Below are 14,876 nucleotides of genomic sequence, written 5' to 3'. Positions count from 1 at the left end.
TAATAACACTGGTTCTAAAAATCATTAATTGTTGGCATCCGTCTGTCTCGAGAGACATTGGACCGTGCCTCTGCAGGTCAAACTGTTGGAGAATCACAGCACCTGCTGTGGCTGTACATACTGGTAACTCATAACTGCTACCTCCTGTGTTGTTTTTGTGGTGTTGGCAGCACTGAAGTGACCTCACTGGTGAACAAGCCTGGGCAGTGTATATAGAGCTCCTGAGCTGCCCAGACAACAAGACCGCACCCACCCTCCACGGGCTCGCTGGTATGGTCGAAAGGAAAACAGAGTGATACATTTGGCACCAGCTTGGCTGCAGGACTTGCTGGAAGGAGGCGTACAAGACACCATACAACCGTCTTCTCCATATTTGTATAAGGCTTACTCCTTAGCCTTTTCTTCTCTTCTTCTTTTAACGCTCTACTGTTTTTAACACTTGATTGGGAGCCACCCAGAGTGGCTGGGGAGACTCAGCCAGATGGGCGGGGTATAAATAATAAATTATTATTATTATTATTATTATTATTATTATTATTATTCTGCAAGATAGCCTTTTTCACAAATGAATATAGCCGCGAGGCAGCAGAGGTTTAGGATCAATAAAAATCAGTAATAACAACACATCAAAAACAACAGATAAAGGTAACAAGCCAGCACTTAGTTGTTGTTTTTTAATGTAATGCAGGGGTAGAAAACCTCTCCCCCCATGAAGAATGCCAGTTGTTGAGAATTCCAGATGGGGAGAGTGCTGTTCTGCGCAACATGCCCTGTTTGTGCCCTTCCCTTTGGCATCCCACTGATCAATTGTAAGAACAAGTTTCTTAGCTCAATGGGCCTTTGGCCTGATCCAGCAAGAGTATTCTTATGTTCTCATGACTCACCGGAAAAATAAATCGAGAGGCAGAGCAATCATCCAGAGTTTGCTTGTTCCCTTCTTTCTTTCTGTTGCTCTCTTTAAATTTCAAGCTTCTATCACACACTCAGTAAAGTGTGAGACTCTTAATCTCAGGATCATAAGATTGAGCCCCACATTGGGCGAAATATTTCTGCATTGCAGGGGGTTGGCCTATATCACCCTTGCAGTCCCTTCCAGTTCTATGATTCTGTGATTCTATTACAGTGGTACCTTGGGTTAAGAACTTAATTCGTTCCGGAGGTCTGTTCTTAACCTGAAACTGTTCTTAACCTGAAGCACCACTTTAGCTAATGGGGCCTCCCGCTGCCACACAATTTCTGTTCTCATCCTGAAGCAAAGTTCTTAACCCGAGGTAATATTTCTGGGTTAGTGGAGTCTGTAACCTGAAGCGTATGTAACCCGAGGTACCACTGCATCTATCTTTGTTTGTCTATCCCTTTCTCTTTCAGCCAACCCTCCCTCTTCTTTGAGGGTTTTATCCTGTCTCAAATCAGCTCCCTGAATTCTGACCATCGGCATGGTGCAAACGCATCAGCATCAGTGCATGACTGGCATCTACACTGTGCCAAGTTCCCCCACTGTCTTGCCCCACTCCTGGTAAGTAACAGTGACCCAGCTGCCAGGAAGCTGGTGTAGCACCTCTGTCCACCCGACATTAACTTTTTAATGTTTTGGCTTTTTGGAAAAGACAGCTGACTCATTGTAACAGCTTTGGCACATATAGAAACCATGGCTTTTTCATCTGTAGCAGTGGTTGGGTTGTTCTCTGCAGATTTCGCTGTGAGACGCTTTCAAGAGCGGATGAGACAGGCTGCTTTCGAAACTGAACAACTTGGGTGTCTAGGTGTCTAGGTTTTTATTTACTTTTTATTGCCAAGAAAACTGAGCTTGATTGTGGTTGATTCACTACTCCTGGAAGATGTGCAGTAAATTAAGAAAGTCAGATATAATGTACATTAATGGGCTATGTTTACTTACCATCTATATCTCGGTGACACTTGCTTTCATTTATACCACTAAGTATCTTAAACAACCTCTTTGTAAATGTCACGAATATGCACAAATTGTCTCCCATGTGTCTCTGCCTGGCAAAATGCAAAGGAATGACAAAATACTATATCCATTGTTACCCCTGTTTAGAGCAGCCCCTTTGGAATTAGTGGCTGTGACTTAGGCCCTGTCTGCACTATACATTTAAAGCAGTATCGTTCCACTTTAAGCAGTTGTGGTTTCCCAAAAAGAATGCTCAAAATTATGATTTGTTAAGGGTGCTGAGAGATATTAGGCACCACCTGTCCCCATCCCTCCCAACCAAGGCTACAATTCTCAGGTTAGTTTAGCAATCAAACCTTCTTTTGCAGGTGAACTATGAGAATTGTAGCTCTGTGGGGGGAATAGGGGTATCTTAAGAAATCACTGTTTAAAGTGGTATGAAGTTGCTTTTATGTGTGTTGTGCAGGTGAGGCCTAACTTAAGTCCATTCATTTCAGTGGGTCTACTTTGACTAGAACTTGGTTGGATACAGCCCTGTGCAAATGGGATTGGGACGCTCTCACATAAATATCCCCAGTCCTGAGCAGGAGGCATATCAACATGGAAACCCCCAGCACAGAACACACTTTAAAAAGGAGGAGGGTGCTTTGTTTAGCTCTAATAATTTCTCAGTAGCTGAAGTCTATGCAGTTGCCAGGACTGAGTGTGAAATGGTGTGTGTGTGTGTGTGTGTGTGTGTGTGTGTGTGTGGAATGCCCCCATAGGGTGCTTTTTCAAGGGAGCTCACTGCTGCTTCCTTCTCACTTGGATAGATGCATGATGCCAGCCCAATACATTTTGCTGCCTGAAGCTGCCAAAATGGTACTCCCCATCCACCGTGGCTGAAACTCTAAGAAGTCTTCCTTCACCATTCAGACACCCAAGTGCCTCCAAAGTGGTGACCTAGTGGGAAAAGGAGCAGGGGTCTGCAGCTTTAATTGTTGAGTAGAATGAAAGAGTTCAAGTATTGTACCTTGCATGACAAGCTGAACCTCCTGAAACGATCTCTTCCACACAACTACTGAAGGTGCAGGAGCTGCGTCTCCTTCTTCACCTCTTGGCCTAGCCATCAATGCCTACCTTTAGCAATGGGGCTTCCATCAAATAAGTGGTTCCTATATGTTCCTGCAAATGTTCCAACTGTCCGATGGTAAGGTTGCTGGCATTACATCTTGTGGAGGGAAAGGGGAACCATCAGCCAGGACGAGGGAAACTATGGCCCTTCAGATGTTGCTGGAAAGCAACAGCCATCAGCCCCAGCCAGCATGACCAGTGGTCAGGAAGATGGGAGCTGTAGTCCTGCAACATCTAGAGGGAAACTGGTTCTCCACCAGTGCCATGAGCATTGTGTTTCCAGCAGATTGTACCAAGGAAGGAAGAGACAGGAAGTCTGGCCGCCACTCCAGCAGGAAATGACAGACAAAAACAGGTGTTTGGGTGTCGAGGTCCCCAAGACACCCCCACCCCAATAACACACACTTCACACAGAATTTTTGTTTAAGGTTTTTGGCATAATTTTGGCCACAACTTTATTAACATACATGGATGTGAGTGGTTGCTTAGGCATTGGTTAGGACTATCTGTCCCCCCACCTGGGGACAGAACTGGCTTCCAGATTCCAGCGAAAGTCAGTGAGGGGGAACAATGTTGGGGAGAACTGGAGCTGCGCCACAGGCCCTCAGCTTCTCCCCGCATGCTCCCAGGGGCTTACCTGGCCCGAACCCGATTCCAGGGGTTTGGACAAAAGGATGGCAAGCCCCTGAATTCCTTTAACAGAATTCCCTTGCAGCAGCAGCATTGGAGGGGCAGGCCCAGCCAATCCTTACCCCTCCTCCAACCAATTTTAACCAATGCCTAACTGCAACCTTACAAGTTGTGACGATTTGCTACGCAGTAGGCAAAAACCATATGGCACCAGCCAATCAGCCAAATGGACAAAATTCCTACCAGGCCCCTGCCCCAATGGCAGACGAACCCATGACAGGCATAGCAAGGTCAACGCACAAGACCCAAATTAAGGGAGGGCGGGCGAGTGATCCGGTGCACACAGCGAAAGAGAAAGCAGATTGCTGCGAGCACTGTTTAAAAAACCTCTGTTCCCACCCCCAAATTGGCAACGTCAAAATTACCCCAGCAACTCAGGCTACCAATCCCTGCCAGAGCCATACCATCCCAAACTGCCCGGCAACAGAGGGGTGTCTTGGCTGGCACCCACCGCAATATGTGCTCTCTTTTAATGAGAACACGCTTTGTGCTAGACCACAAAGCCCATCAGCTCCATTGGAAAAGATGATTAGAGAATAGCATTCATTCCCTGCTGGAGTCTGTTCTGCATGCTACTCACTCACGCATTCCCAAGGCAAAGGTGCAGCAGGAGGAGACAGAAGAAGGTTTGGCAGCGGAGTGCTTGGCTTTAATGTTCAAAGGGTGCAATGCATTTTCGAACAGACACAAGACTTCATGGCAATTCCAAGTGTCAACCTCGATCTATATTTTTGGCACGTTATTTTTAAGCTTCTGGCTCCTGGAAAGGCTGAAGAGTCTGGACAAGAAACGCTACACACTTGAGCCAACATCTTAATTCCTAATATATTCTTAGCAAGCATCTGATTTAATAGCCCTCATAAAACTGAAGGAATTCAAGAATTCATCCAAGTAACAAATACTATAATTGGTTTCAAGAAGTTGAAAATATTTATTCATCCTCAGTCTAATGATTTCATAGCTCTTCTCTGCCTTTGCCAAACCAAATAGGGAGAAGCCAATGACTTCCTTTTTATAAAAGAATATCAACAAGTAAAAAAAAAAAAATACACATCCTAGCTCCAGTGCATCTCCCTCCCTCCTTTAACTCTGACTTTGCAGAATGAGCAACTGTGTGATCTCATTCCAGCAGGTGTTTATTTTTCTCTGTCTACAAAAATCAGGCATTAGCCACCACACTATGACTGCTTGCCAAATGCTATCAGAATGCTTTGCCCAGTGGATAAGAGGCAGCAGTGTATCAGAGGCTATTTAGTTATTCTGAGTACCGACAGAGGAAAAATTCAATTCAGTGCACATTTAAAGTCCAATCTATTAAATTTGCACTCTCTGAAAAAAATATGCAACCCGAAACACAGCTATCCTTCAAAAGTCACACTTGCCAAAATTTTACAACACAGTTCTCCAAATGATGTTGGTTGGTTTCCCCCCCCCTTTCTTCCTAAAATGAACACATTAGAGGAAAGTGTGCTTAAAATGAATATATTAGTGAAAATAACATACTAAAATGCATATTGGTGGAAGGGATTTTTTTTAAAGAAAAAAATATGTGAGAACCCAATTTAAGATTGAAAAGATTGGAAAAATGAGAATTCAAGAGAACAAAAAATTGATAGGTCCTTCCATCCTTAGTTCTGAACCCTCTGTTTCTTGTGGTTACTTATTCAAGTGCCAGTGCAGTGTCTCTGACAAAGACTTTCTTATTTATTTATTTATTTATTTAACTAACTAACTAACTAACTAACTATGCATATTCTGCTGTCTCATAAAATATGAGGGTGGTGTACAACAATATCTCAACAATCAAACATGGAAACCCATTAGAAACAGTACACGCTTGTGTCTTGATAGGACCTCAGCTGCCGAGCTGCTGCTGTTCTCAGAACTCAGTCAGATGACACAGGGCTAGTAGTGCCTATTTTTGGTTGAAAGCCTCCCTGTTATGTACAAGGCCCAAAATAGGAAAGACCAGCCCTTCTGCTCCTTTCTTGTCAATTTATACACTGTTTTTGTTCAGTTTCCTCAAAGTGTCATGATTTCTTTTATCTCTGGACTGCATATGTATTATTTAAATGACTTTGTGAAGGCAATTTCCCCATGAGCAAAGAAGTGGCAGCTTGGGTTGTCAGCCCTGTGTTTGCCATGCAATAGCTATATCTGTCCAGATTTTCTTTTTTGAAAGATTGACCAGAACCCCCCTTCAGTACAGTCATACCTCGAGTTGAAGTAGCTTCGGGATTAATATTTTTGCGTTGTGCTCTGCAGTGACCCGGAAGTAACGGAGCGCGTTACTTTCTGGTTTCGCCGTGCGCGCATGCGCAGATGCTCAAAATGACGTCATGCGCATGCGCGGAAGCGCCGAATCGCGAAACGCGCAGACGTGGGTTGCATTCGCTTCTGGATGCAAACAGGGCTCCGGAACAGATCCCATTCGCCTCCAGAGGTACCACTGTAAATGTAATAATTATAATTTCTAGAGATTCATATTTTTGTACAGCTGATAATTTCCAAAATATTTTTGTACTGTGGATCAAATAGGCATTTGTGTGTGTGTGTTTTGAAATACCTGTGACTATTTATTTGTCATGCTTATTGTGTACTTATCTCCAAAACACTTTATGAGGGTGTACACCTATCTAAATTGCACTTTATGTGCTTTTAAGCTAATTATGAATTAAGGAAGCACATCTCTATTTCCTCAAGTTTATTACATAAGTGGCCAGCATATAGTTTACTGATAATGCTTGGGAGACTAATTGGCCTGTAATTAGCAGGGTCCGATCTGCTCCCTTTCTTGTATATTGGGATGATGATTGCTACTCCCCAATCCTCTGGGATGGTAACCGATTGATCTATGCTGGTGAACAAGGCAGCAAGCACTCACTCAGATATATTCCTCATTAGGAGAGACAACCTCTTAAACTCCTCATGCTCTGAAACGAGAATAAACTTGTTTCAGGATTTGATTTCACTTCTTCAACCCTATTTGACACAAAAAAAGGCAACGCGGCGGCCATTATACAACAGATCTAAACCCTGGTTCGATTAGGAATGCCTTGCTATGAAGCGCTCTTTGTTGGGAAAATACAGAAACTATAGGTCTGCCAATCTACCCTCACTCCCTGCAGAATTGTTTGAAGCTAAACGAAATTATAAAGCTTTGCTTAAAAAGAAAAAGCTTCAGGCCCCAAAGGGAGAGTGGCAATGTTTAATGAAGGCCTCTCGAAGGAGAGACACAGTCACCTTTTGGAAAATAGTCGCAAAAGGATGGCAAGATTCCCCCTCCAAAGTGGAATATACCATCTCTGTTAGGGTGTAAGAGTCATACTTCCAATCCTTATACACAACTAACCAACATCTCTATTTCCTTGACAGTGAAGAAGCACTGTAAGAGAGATATTGTAATTCCTGTGAGAACACTCTTCTGTGTCTAATGGGTCCTCGCACCTCCCGAACAAGTTATGCTGATTATCTCTCAGATATAATGCAGTAAGATGGGTAGATGTGGTCTAAACCGATGAGCCTCTTGCGCTTGTCTATCAGAAGGTCAGTGGTTCAAATCTGCATGATGGGGTGAGCGCCTGTTGCTCTGTCTCAGCTCCTGCCAACCTAGCAGTTCGAAAGCATGCCAGTGTAAGTAGATAAATAGGTACCGCTGTGGCAGTGTTCTGTGGCAGTGTTCTGTTGTGCCAGAAGTGGTTTAGTTATTCTGGCCACATGACCCAGAAAGCTTTCTGTAGACAAATGCGGGCTCCCTTGGTCTGAAAGCGAGACAAGCGCCGCAACCCCATAGTCGCCTTCACTGGACTTAACCATCCAGGGGTTCCTTTACCTTTTTTAAAATTTAACCATTGTTCTAGTAAAGTATTTCTGGATGTTGTACAGCCAATTACAGTATATTGAAACAGAAGTGAACTAGAACAGGTGGAATGAACAACTGAACTGAATATTGTAAATCAAGAGTTGACAGGAGCAGGTCAAAGAAAATGAATGAGCACCAGGGAAACGTGATCTTCAGAAAAAATATATATATAGGTGAAGGGTTTGACATTCTACCCTTAAAATCACTTCAAGGTGCCGCAAGACTATTATTTTTGCTAAAGAGACTACCAGCCACCCCTCTGGAAATTCATCAACTTGGAAAGCTAAATGATTTTTTAAAATGTCTGTTGTTGATTGAGATATGCACATATATTGTCTGCTGTGATATACATTAAAATATGTATATTTCCGAATCAATAGATGGTGAAGCAAAAGAAAGATAAACCAACTGTAGCAGAACAGAAAATACAAGATGAAAGCACAAATGAATGTTGGAACAGATTGAGTTGCATTTGTATATCCTTATTTCTAACAAATTCCATAGTTTAACATTAGGCTGTAAGTACTTCTTTTTGTCAATTCTGAATCTCCTACCATTCAGCTTCATGGGATGTTCCCAAGTTCTAGTACTGAGAGAGGGAGAATATTTTCTCCCTATCCATTTTTGCTATACCATGCTTAATCTTATATACCCTACCATCAACTCCATTGGCCTTTTTTATAAAGTAAAAAGTGGTGGCGCTGTGGTCTAAACCACTGAGCCTAGGGCTTGCTGATCAGAAGTTCGGCGGTTCGAATCCCTGCGATGGGGTGAGCTCCTGTTGCTCGGTCCCAGCTCCTGCCAACCTAGCAGTTCGAAAGCACATCAAAGTGCAAGTAGATAAATAAGTACTGCTCTGGCGGGAAGGTAAACGGCGTTTCCGTGTGCTGCTCTGGTTTCGCCAGAAGGGGCTTAGTCATGCTGGCCACATGACCCGGAAGCTGTACACTAGCTCCCTCGGCCAGTAAAGCGAGATGAGCGCCGCAACCCCAGAGTCGTTCGCAACTGGACTTAACTGTCAGGGGTCCTTTACCTTTTTAATATTTTTTTTAAAAAAGCTCTAAAGGTTGCAACCTGTCCTCATAGGAGAGATGCACACCCATCAACAGTCCCAACTTGACTGGGACATCCTGGAATTACGGAATCCATACTGGCTTCTGATTGGATGTCCTGAACTCTTGCATGAATCAGCTGGCTCCTAGGAGAACTCGGCACTAAATGACACACGTCTTTTGCGCAAAAGAATGCTACTGAGCCGGAGCCTGTGAAGGGGGAGCTGCTGGTGGTGCAGGCCAGGATGCCCTTGCCGGGCCCGGATGCAGCTGGGATTTTATGCTTCAGCAGCTAACACATCTGTGCTCACTAACCTGCCCTTGAATCTAGAACAGGTGCAGGGAAGCTTTGCCCCTCCAGTTGTAGTACACCACTCATCAGCCCCAGAAAGCATGACCAATTGCCAAGAGTTGTGGTTCAACATCCAGAGGGCCAAAAGTCCCTCACATCTGTTCTAAAGAACTAAGTCACCTTTTCTATCTAACGCCTTAATCCAGAGATTTAAAAGAACAAAGAATCTTGAGGGGCAAATTATGGCAACTAGGCCTCCATTTCCTGCTTGTCTCCCCATATGAGAGAAGACAATAGAAAGAGGGGAAGATCAGGTCTCTTCTGTTCCAGTCTTCTTTATAGAAGAAGCAGAATGGGCCCAAAGTTTCTGGCAGAAAGTCTTCTGCTCTGGTTGTCATTCCTGGTTCCACCCCCATATATGTAAATAGGGCTCAGAGCATATGATCGACAACTAAAGAATGGGGATGATGGATTAGAGATGCCATGCCATCCTTTTGAACTTTGCACCACGGAAACATTCTGATTGTTATGTACTGGAGCTCTCACCCTGGACCAGCAGGGGGATACTGTAGATAGTTTTCACTCAGGTCCACATATGCAAATAAGGGATCGAAAGTGACGTTCCGTGATTGGATAGTTACAGAAAATTGTTACTGTTGCGTTCTAGTGGAGCTCTATATAAGCAGGCTGGCTGAACCCTTCAGTTCAGTTCTGTTCTGGCTTGTGAATAAACAAGAGCTGTTTGAAGAATCGCTGTGTCATCTGATATGTTCACCCACAACTTAACGCTGACATTTGCTTGAAGCACCATTCTGATTGGCATGGAAGGTGGGGGTGGGGAGAGAGCAGAATTTGTTGGGTTTGGGGTTTCTACACTTTGGAGCATTTCAGCTGTGCAGCTGTGCATATTATGCTTCAGCTTTGCGATTAATAGAGAATTCTGTTAAGCTTCACCAATGAACACTTCTGAGTAAAATTACTGGATGTCCACAGTCTTTGATATACATGAAGCAGGATCTACCTTCCTCCCATACAAACAGACAAATGGATACAGTGGAGCCAGTGTGGTGTAGTGGTTAAGAGTGGTAGACTCTGTATTTAGTGTATAAGGAGTTTTTGTTTTTGTTATTAAAACCTTGTTTAAGTTATTTTTGAGTCCCTTTTTAATGCATGGTCTCCCCAGCAAGCTCTCTGCAGCGCTACTACACTGCAAATAGCCAACACTGAGCTGTGGCAATGACCTGGTATGCCTGGGTGGAGGACTGAGAGATTGCGGGACAGAGTGTGGTGTAGTGGTTAAGAGTGATAGACTTGTAATCTGGTGAACCGGGTTCGCATCTCCGCTCCTCCACATGCAGCTGCTGGGTGACCTTGGGCCAGTCACACTTCTTTGAAGTCTCTCAGCCCCACTCACCTCACAGAGTGTTTGTTGTGGGGGAGGAAGGGAAAGAAGACTGTTAGCCACTTTGAGACTCCTTTGGGTAGTGATAAAGCGGGATATCAAATCCAAACTCTTCTTCTACTTATAATAGCTCTAGGGAGGAGCGATGTACAAATGCACTGGCCTCCCACTGAATATGGGCTGGTATATGACAATGGCCATATACCTGAAGCCACACCTTGAGGGAAAAGAGAAGGAAGAGGGGTCCACTTAGCCCTATATTATTTTTTTCTGAACTGCACAGTGCTTGTGGCTGTGTGTGGGGCTTCTGCTTTTTGAAACCAGAATATTTATGTGACTACTTAACATACTATCGTTTAATGGATTTGTTAGCTTTTGATAGGTTTCTATAGAACATCTTCAAGCAAAAAGAAAACATACACCAAAAACATACTGATGGTACGTTAAAGCATTTAATTGTGAATGTTAGAATGGTTTTCTTAAGACAACAACAGATCTTAAAGTGTAATTAAATTAAAGGATCAGCCTCAATCCCAGAAGATTTGTTTTTTCTTTTCTTTCTGAAATGGTGCTGGTGGGGGGGAAATGTTAATTGAATCTTCTCATTTACACCTTTCATCTGTTTCCGTTCCAGCTGCATCTCCTTTGATACATGAGAACTTGCCCAGTGTGGCACTTGACAGATCTCTACTGATTAAAATAGTAATTTTGTAAAATTGCTACAAATTGAGACAAAAATGAAAGCGGGGTCTTTTGCCCTTATAGGAAAACAAAACTATTTTTGTCTCTTTGTTTATTCAATTAATATATATATATATATATATATATAGAATTATATTTATTCAAAATTTCATCAATACATAAACACAAAAAGAAAAACAAGAAACACAGAGGGGAAAAAAAGAAAAAAGAGGAAAAATATACAGCAAAAAATAGAACAAGAGGAAAAAACCCAAAAAAGAAAGAAGAAAGATACAAATCTCAGATTGCAACTTTTCATTTGCTTAATTCTTGAACCTCCTCACACCTCCCTTTTTGTATTCTAGTTTAATTCGTTATTTCAGCAAATTCTTCCCATGTTTCTCAATTTTAATTTAAATGATTAATCTTCACAATCTCTCTTATTTATTAATCAAGATAACCTTTCCATCTTTTAATATAGTCTGTTATTCAATTTACCTTAATCTCTTTAACCTTATCTTATCTTAAAAATCTTAAATTTTCAAAATTTACATCATATTCATACATATCTCCTTAAAATCATTTCTACTAAAGCCAATTTAATTCCTTTCCAGCACATTCTCTCAAATTTCATTAATGTTGCACTAATTCCAAAATTAACAAAAGAATTTCCCTTGATATCTCTAATTTTTATCCAACGTCCCTTCTTTCTGGTTTCGGGTCATGTCAGTCCTTTCTGTCCATTACATCCAGTCCATCAATCTGGTGTTCTAATGTCCGAGGCCCTTAAATCTCTTCTAGGCCCCTTCTGCAAATTTTTTTGTTCCTGTTTGTGCTTGCGCACTTCTTTGTCAATTGTTGGTTTCTTGGGGAGTGGGGAGTGGGTCTCCGGAGGGTTCCATCCGGTAATAGTTTCCATTTTCCTTCATCAGATTGGCCCCTTCCCCCCAGTCCCACTCCCCGTCTTCATCTTTGTAATCCAAAAAATATTTATCCAGAAGATAGTTGTTCACCTGTTTCATAGTCCCACTAGAGTTAAAAGCTTCCTTGACTTCAAATACTTCCCGGCAGTCTCCAAGTTCAATCTTCCAACACAGTAGCTTTTGTTCCTTCAGGACTTTGGATCTTTCCATTTGTGCTGTTTGAGGAGTAATCACTGCCTCTTCTTTCTCCATCTGCCCTTGGACTTGCCTTGTCAAACCAGGTTCCTGAATTGATCGCTGTATAACTTCTTTATCCTTATTCCCTGTTAAATCATATTCACTGGCCACAGCACTCATCAGGTCCAATTTTTCATGTATCAAGTTCATTTTCTCATGCAGCTGCTCCAGCAAAGCATTAGTCATGCCAAGGGCAGACACCAAACCTTCCTGCCAACACATTTCTGTTCAAAGTCAAGGTCAAACGGCTGGTCCCACGATCCAAATCTCACATCTGCAGAGTCTCCCAAGTAAGCTGCAACAACAAACTGACGGGCTCCCTCTAGGGGACACAATTTCTATTTGTATCCATTTTTAAAATATATCCAACAAAGGAGATTACTTTTGATTTCAATTCCTTTCGATTTCAAATACTTTGTTTCTTTAAAAAGCAGAAATGCAGAAAGTAGCATTGAAGTTAATTTGTTTCTCTTTTTCTTTTTCTTTTTACTATCTGTCAAAGTGCTCCACTTTCAATCAATGGACGTCTCAAACAGCTTCTGTCCCGACACCCCATCCCCAGGTTTGAATTCCTTTACTCTCCTCCTGCAGGATTAAACAGTCAAATTCCCCCCCCCCCCTTTTCTCCTGCTTCTAAGGGGGTTTTATTGGTTATGGATGCAGGAAATTTCCAACTTTAAAGCAGTTTTTCAGGCTATTAGGTTGCAAGGTCTTTGCTTCAATCTATATACAAAAACGGAAGGCAGACTTCCTGTTTACACCTTCCCGCTTCGTGCCTAATTCATAAATTTTGCAGGTTTCTTAATCCAATTCTCCGTTTTTACTCACAGGTGCTTGATTTAGAGTCCAAATGTCATCAGGAAAAAGTCAGCGCTCTCCGGCGATGGCTGCGCAGCTTCCCTCCATGGAAATAGCGATCGGTTCGCAGCACCGCGCTGTTCCTCCCACTTCACTCCGGAGCCCCAAAAAGGGGTTTCCTCATGAGTAGGGGAGGCTCTCTTGGTGCTCTGCCGAACCCCACGTTCCCAGGCTTCTCCGCCTGGGATTTCTAGCGGGCCCTCACCTTCGCCGTGGCGGGAAGACCCAATTTCCACAGAGCCCGTTCCTCCGATCGGAGGAACTCCGCCATTTGTCGTTGGCGCTGACCCGGAAGTCTCAATTAATCTATATATTCTATTGAACTCGACTCATAGAAAAGAAAGGAAAAAGAAGCAGAAATAATCATTTTTTAAAAACCCTCTATATATTATTGTCAGTGTTTCATTGGCGTTTTGTTTCTAGAACAATACCTGATATTTCATTTCCAAAAATGATTTGCAAGGGGTGAAACTTGACAGGAAATGCTACCTCTTCTTGAACAGTCCCAGAAACAGGAGGGCATCTTGTTACTGGAGGAAGTTGCAGGCAGAGCAAAGTTCTGTTTGAAACACAGAATCAGAGAATTGTGGAGTTGGAAGGCCCAACTCCCTGCAATGCAGGGTCTCAGATAAAGCATCCAAGACAGATAGCTATCCAACCTCTGCTTAAAAACCTCCAATGAAGGAGAGTCCACCACAATCTGAGGGAGTTCATTTGGCTTGTATTTTGCAGCAAATGGGCATAATATACAGTTGATGGAATAATATGCAGCTGAGAACCCAAGTATCAATCAGATTAGGCAACAGGAAACAAAACTGTTTATGTGAAGGAGATGAAGGTAAGATGGAGTCCAGTAAAGAATCTCATGAAGCTTCTCTCTTCTCCCTAATACCTGAAAAGCTTTTCCTACTTCCAGATTGATTCCTTTAACCCCCTCTTTGCTCACAATTGAAAGCAGTTCTATATGGGTGAAAGCCATGCCAGGAGCAAAATGTTCACCCCACTACATTATTGCCTATGAACAGCTTCCCTTTTTCTTGGGGCCATTGACATGGCACTTAGGTCTTATCTGGGTTCAATCTGGGCTCAGAGCCACTAGAAATCGTGAACTTAGTGCCTACTTCACTCAATGGTCTATTGTGACATAGGTTGGACAAGGCTTCATCACCATAGCAACCATGTCTTTCCTCTCACTTCATAATCCAGAGGTCCAGACCGGAAAAAAATGTCTGCTCGTTCTCTTGAAACAGAAACATGTTTATAAGCTGCAGTTGTGAACCGACAATTTCCCCCCCATTTGACAGCAATGTAGGTTTTTTCTGCTCTAGGGCTGGAGAAGTTTAGTTCAGTTCACATTTAAAGGCAAACCTAACTAATTATCACTTTCTGAAACCATACTAGAACATAGCTTCACTGTCCTTTGAAATTTGTACTTCTCCAAATTTTGCAATTGATTTCTCTAGCCAGTAAAAAAAAATACATACATACATACATACATACATACAGTGAAGTGTTCATGCATATCATCATCAATCCTTCTTCTTCTTCTTCTTCTTCTTCTTCTTCTCCCAAAGATCACAGGGCAGTTTACAATATCAAAACACAAAAATACACACTATAGCAGGGGTCCTCAAACCACGGGCCACGGGCCAGATCCAACCTGCCAGGGTCCTGAACCCAGCCCGCCCGGGCAGAGCTAGAGCCACCGCCTTCCCTGGGCCTTATTCCCGATGGAAGGAGGCGCAGGATCGATGCTGCCCCCATTTCCCCATTACAAGCTCTGAAACACGCTTGCAACCAGGGCCACCTCCGAGGGGCTTGCTCATGAACAAACGAGACAGGCGTTAATCTGAT

General features: G+C 42.9%; 1 long non-coding RNA gene across 1 annotated transcript; it reads right to left on the bottom strand.

The window, feature by feature from the left end:
• Positions 1-6,404: 6,404 nt before the first annotated feature.
• On the bottom strand, positions 6,405-14,099 carry LOC308458456. The gene is made up of 3 exons (XR_013977432.1): positions 13,915-14,099; positions 13,454-13,581; positions 6,405-6,648 (listed from the first exon to the last, which is right to left on the bottom strand). It is a non-coding gene; the product is annotated as an uncharacterized lncRNA (long non-coding RNA).
• Positions 14,100-14,876: the final 777 nt, after the last annotated feature.

Source organism: Podarcis pityusensis (genome assembly GCF_964106645.2).
Source record: "Podarcis pityusensis genome assembly, chromosome: 11".
In the NCBI taxonomy this organism is placed as follows: Eukaryota; Metazoa; Chordata; class Lepidosauria; order Squamata; family Lacertidae; genus Podarcis; species Podarcis pityusensis.
Note: the sequence above shows the minus strand (reverse complement) of the source record. Positions and strands in the feature narration are given on the sequence as shown.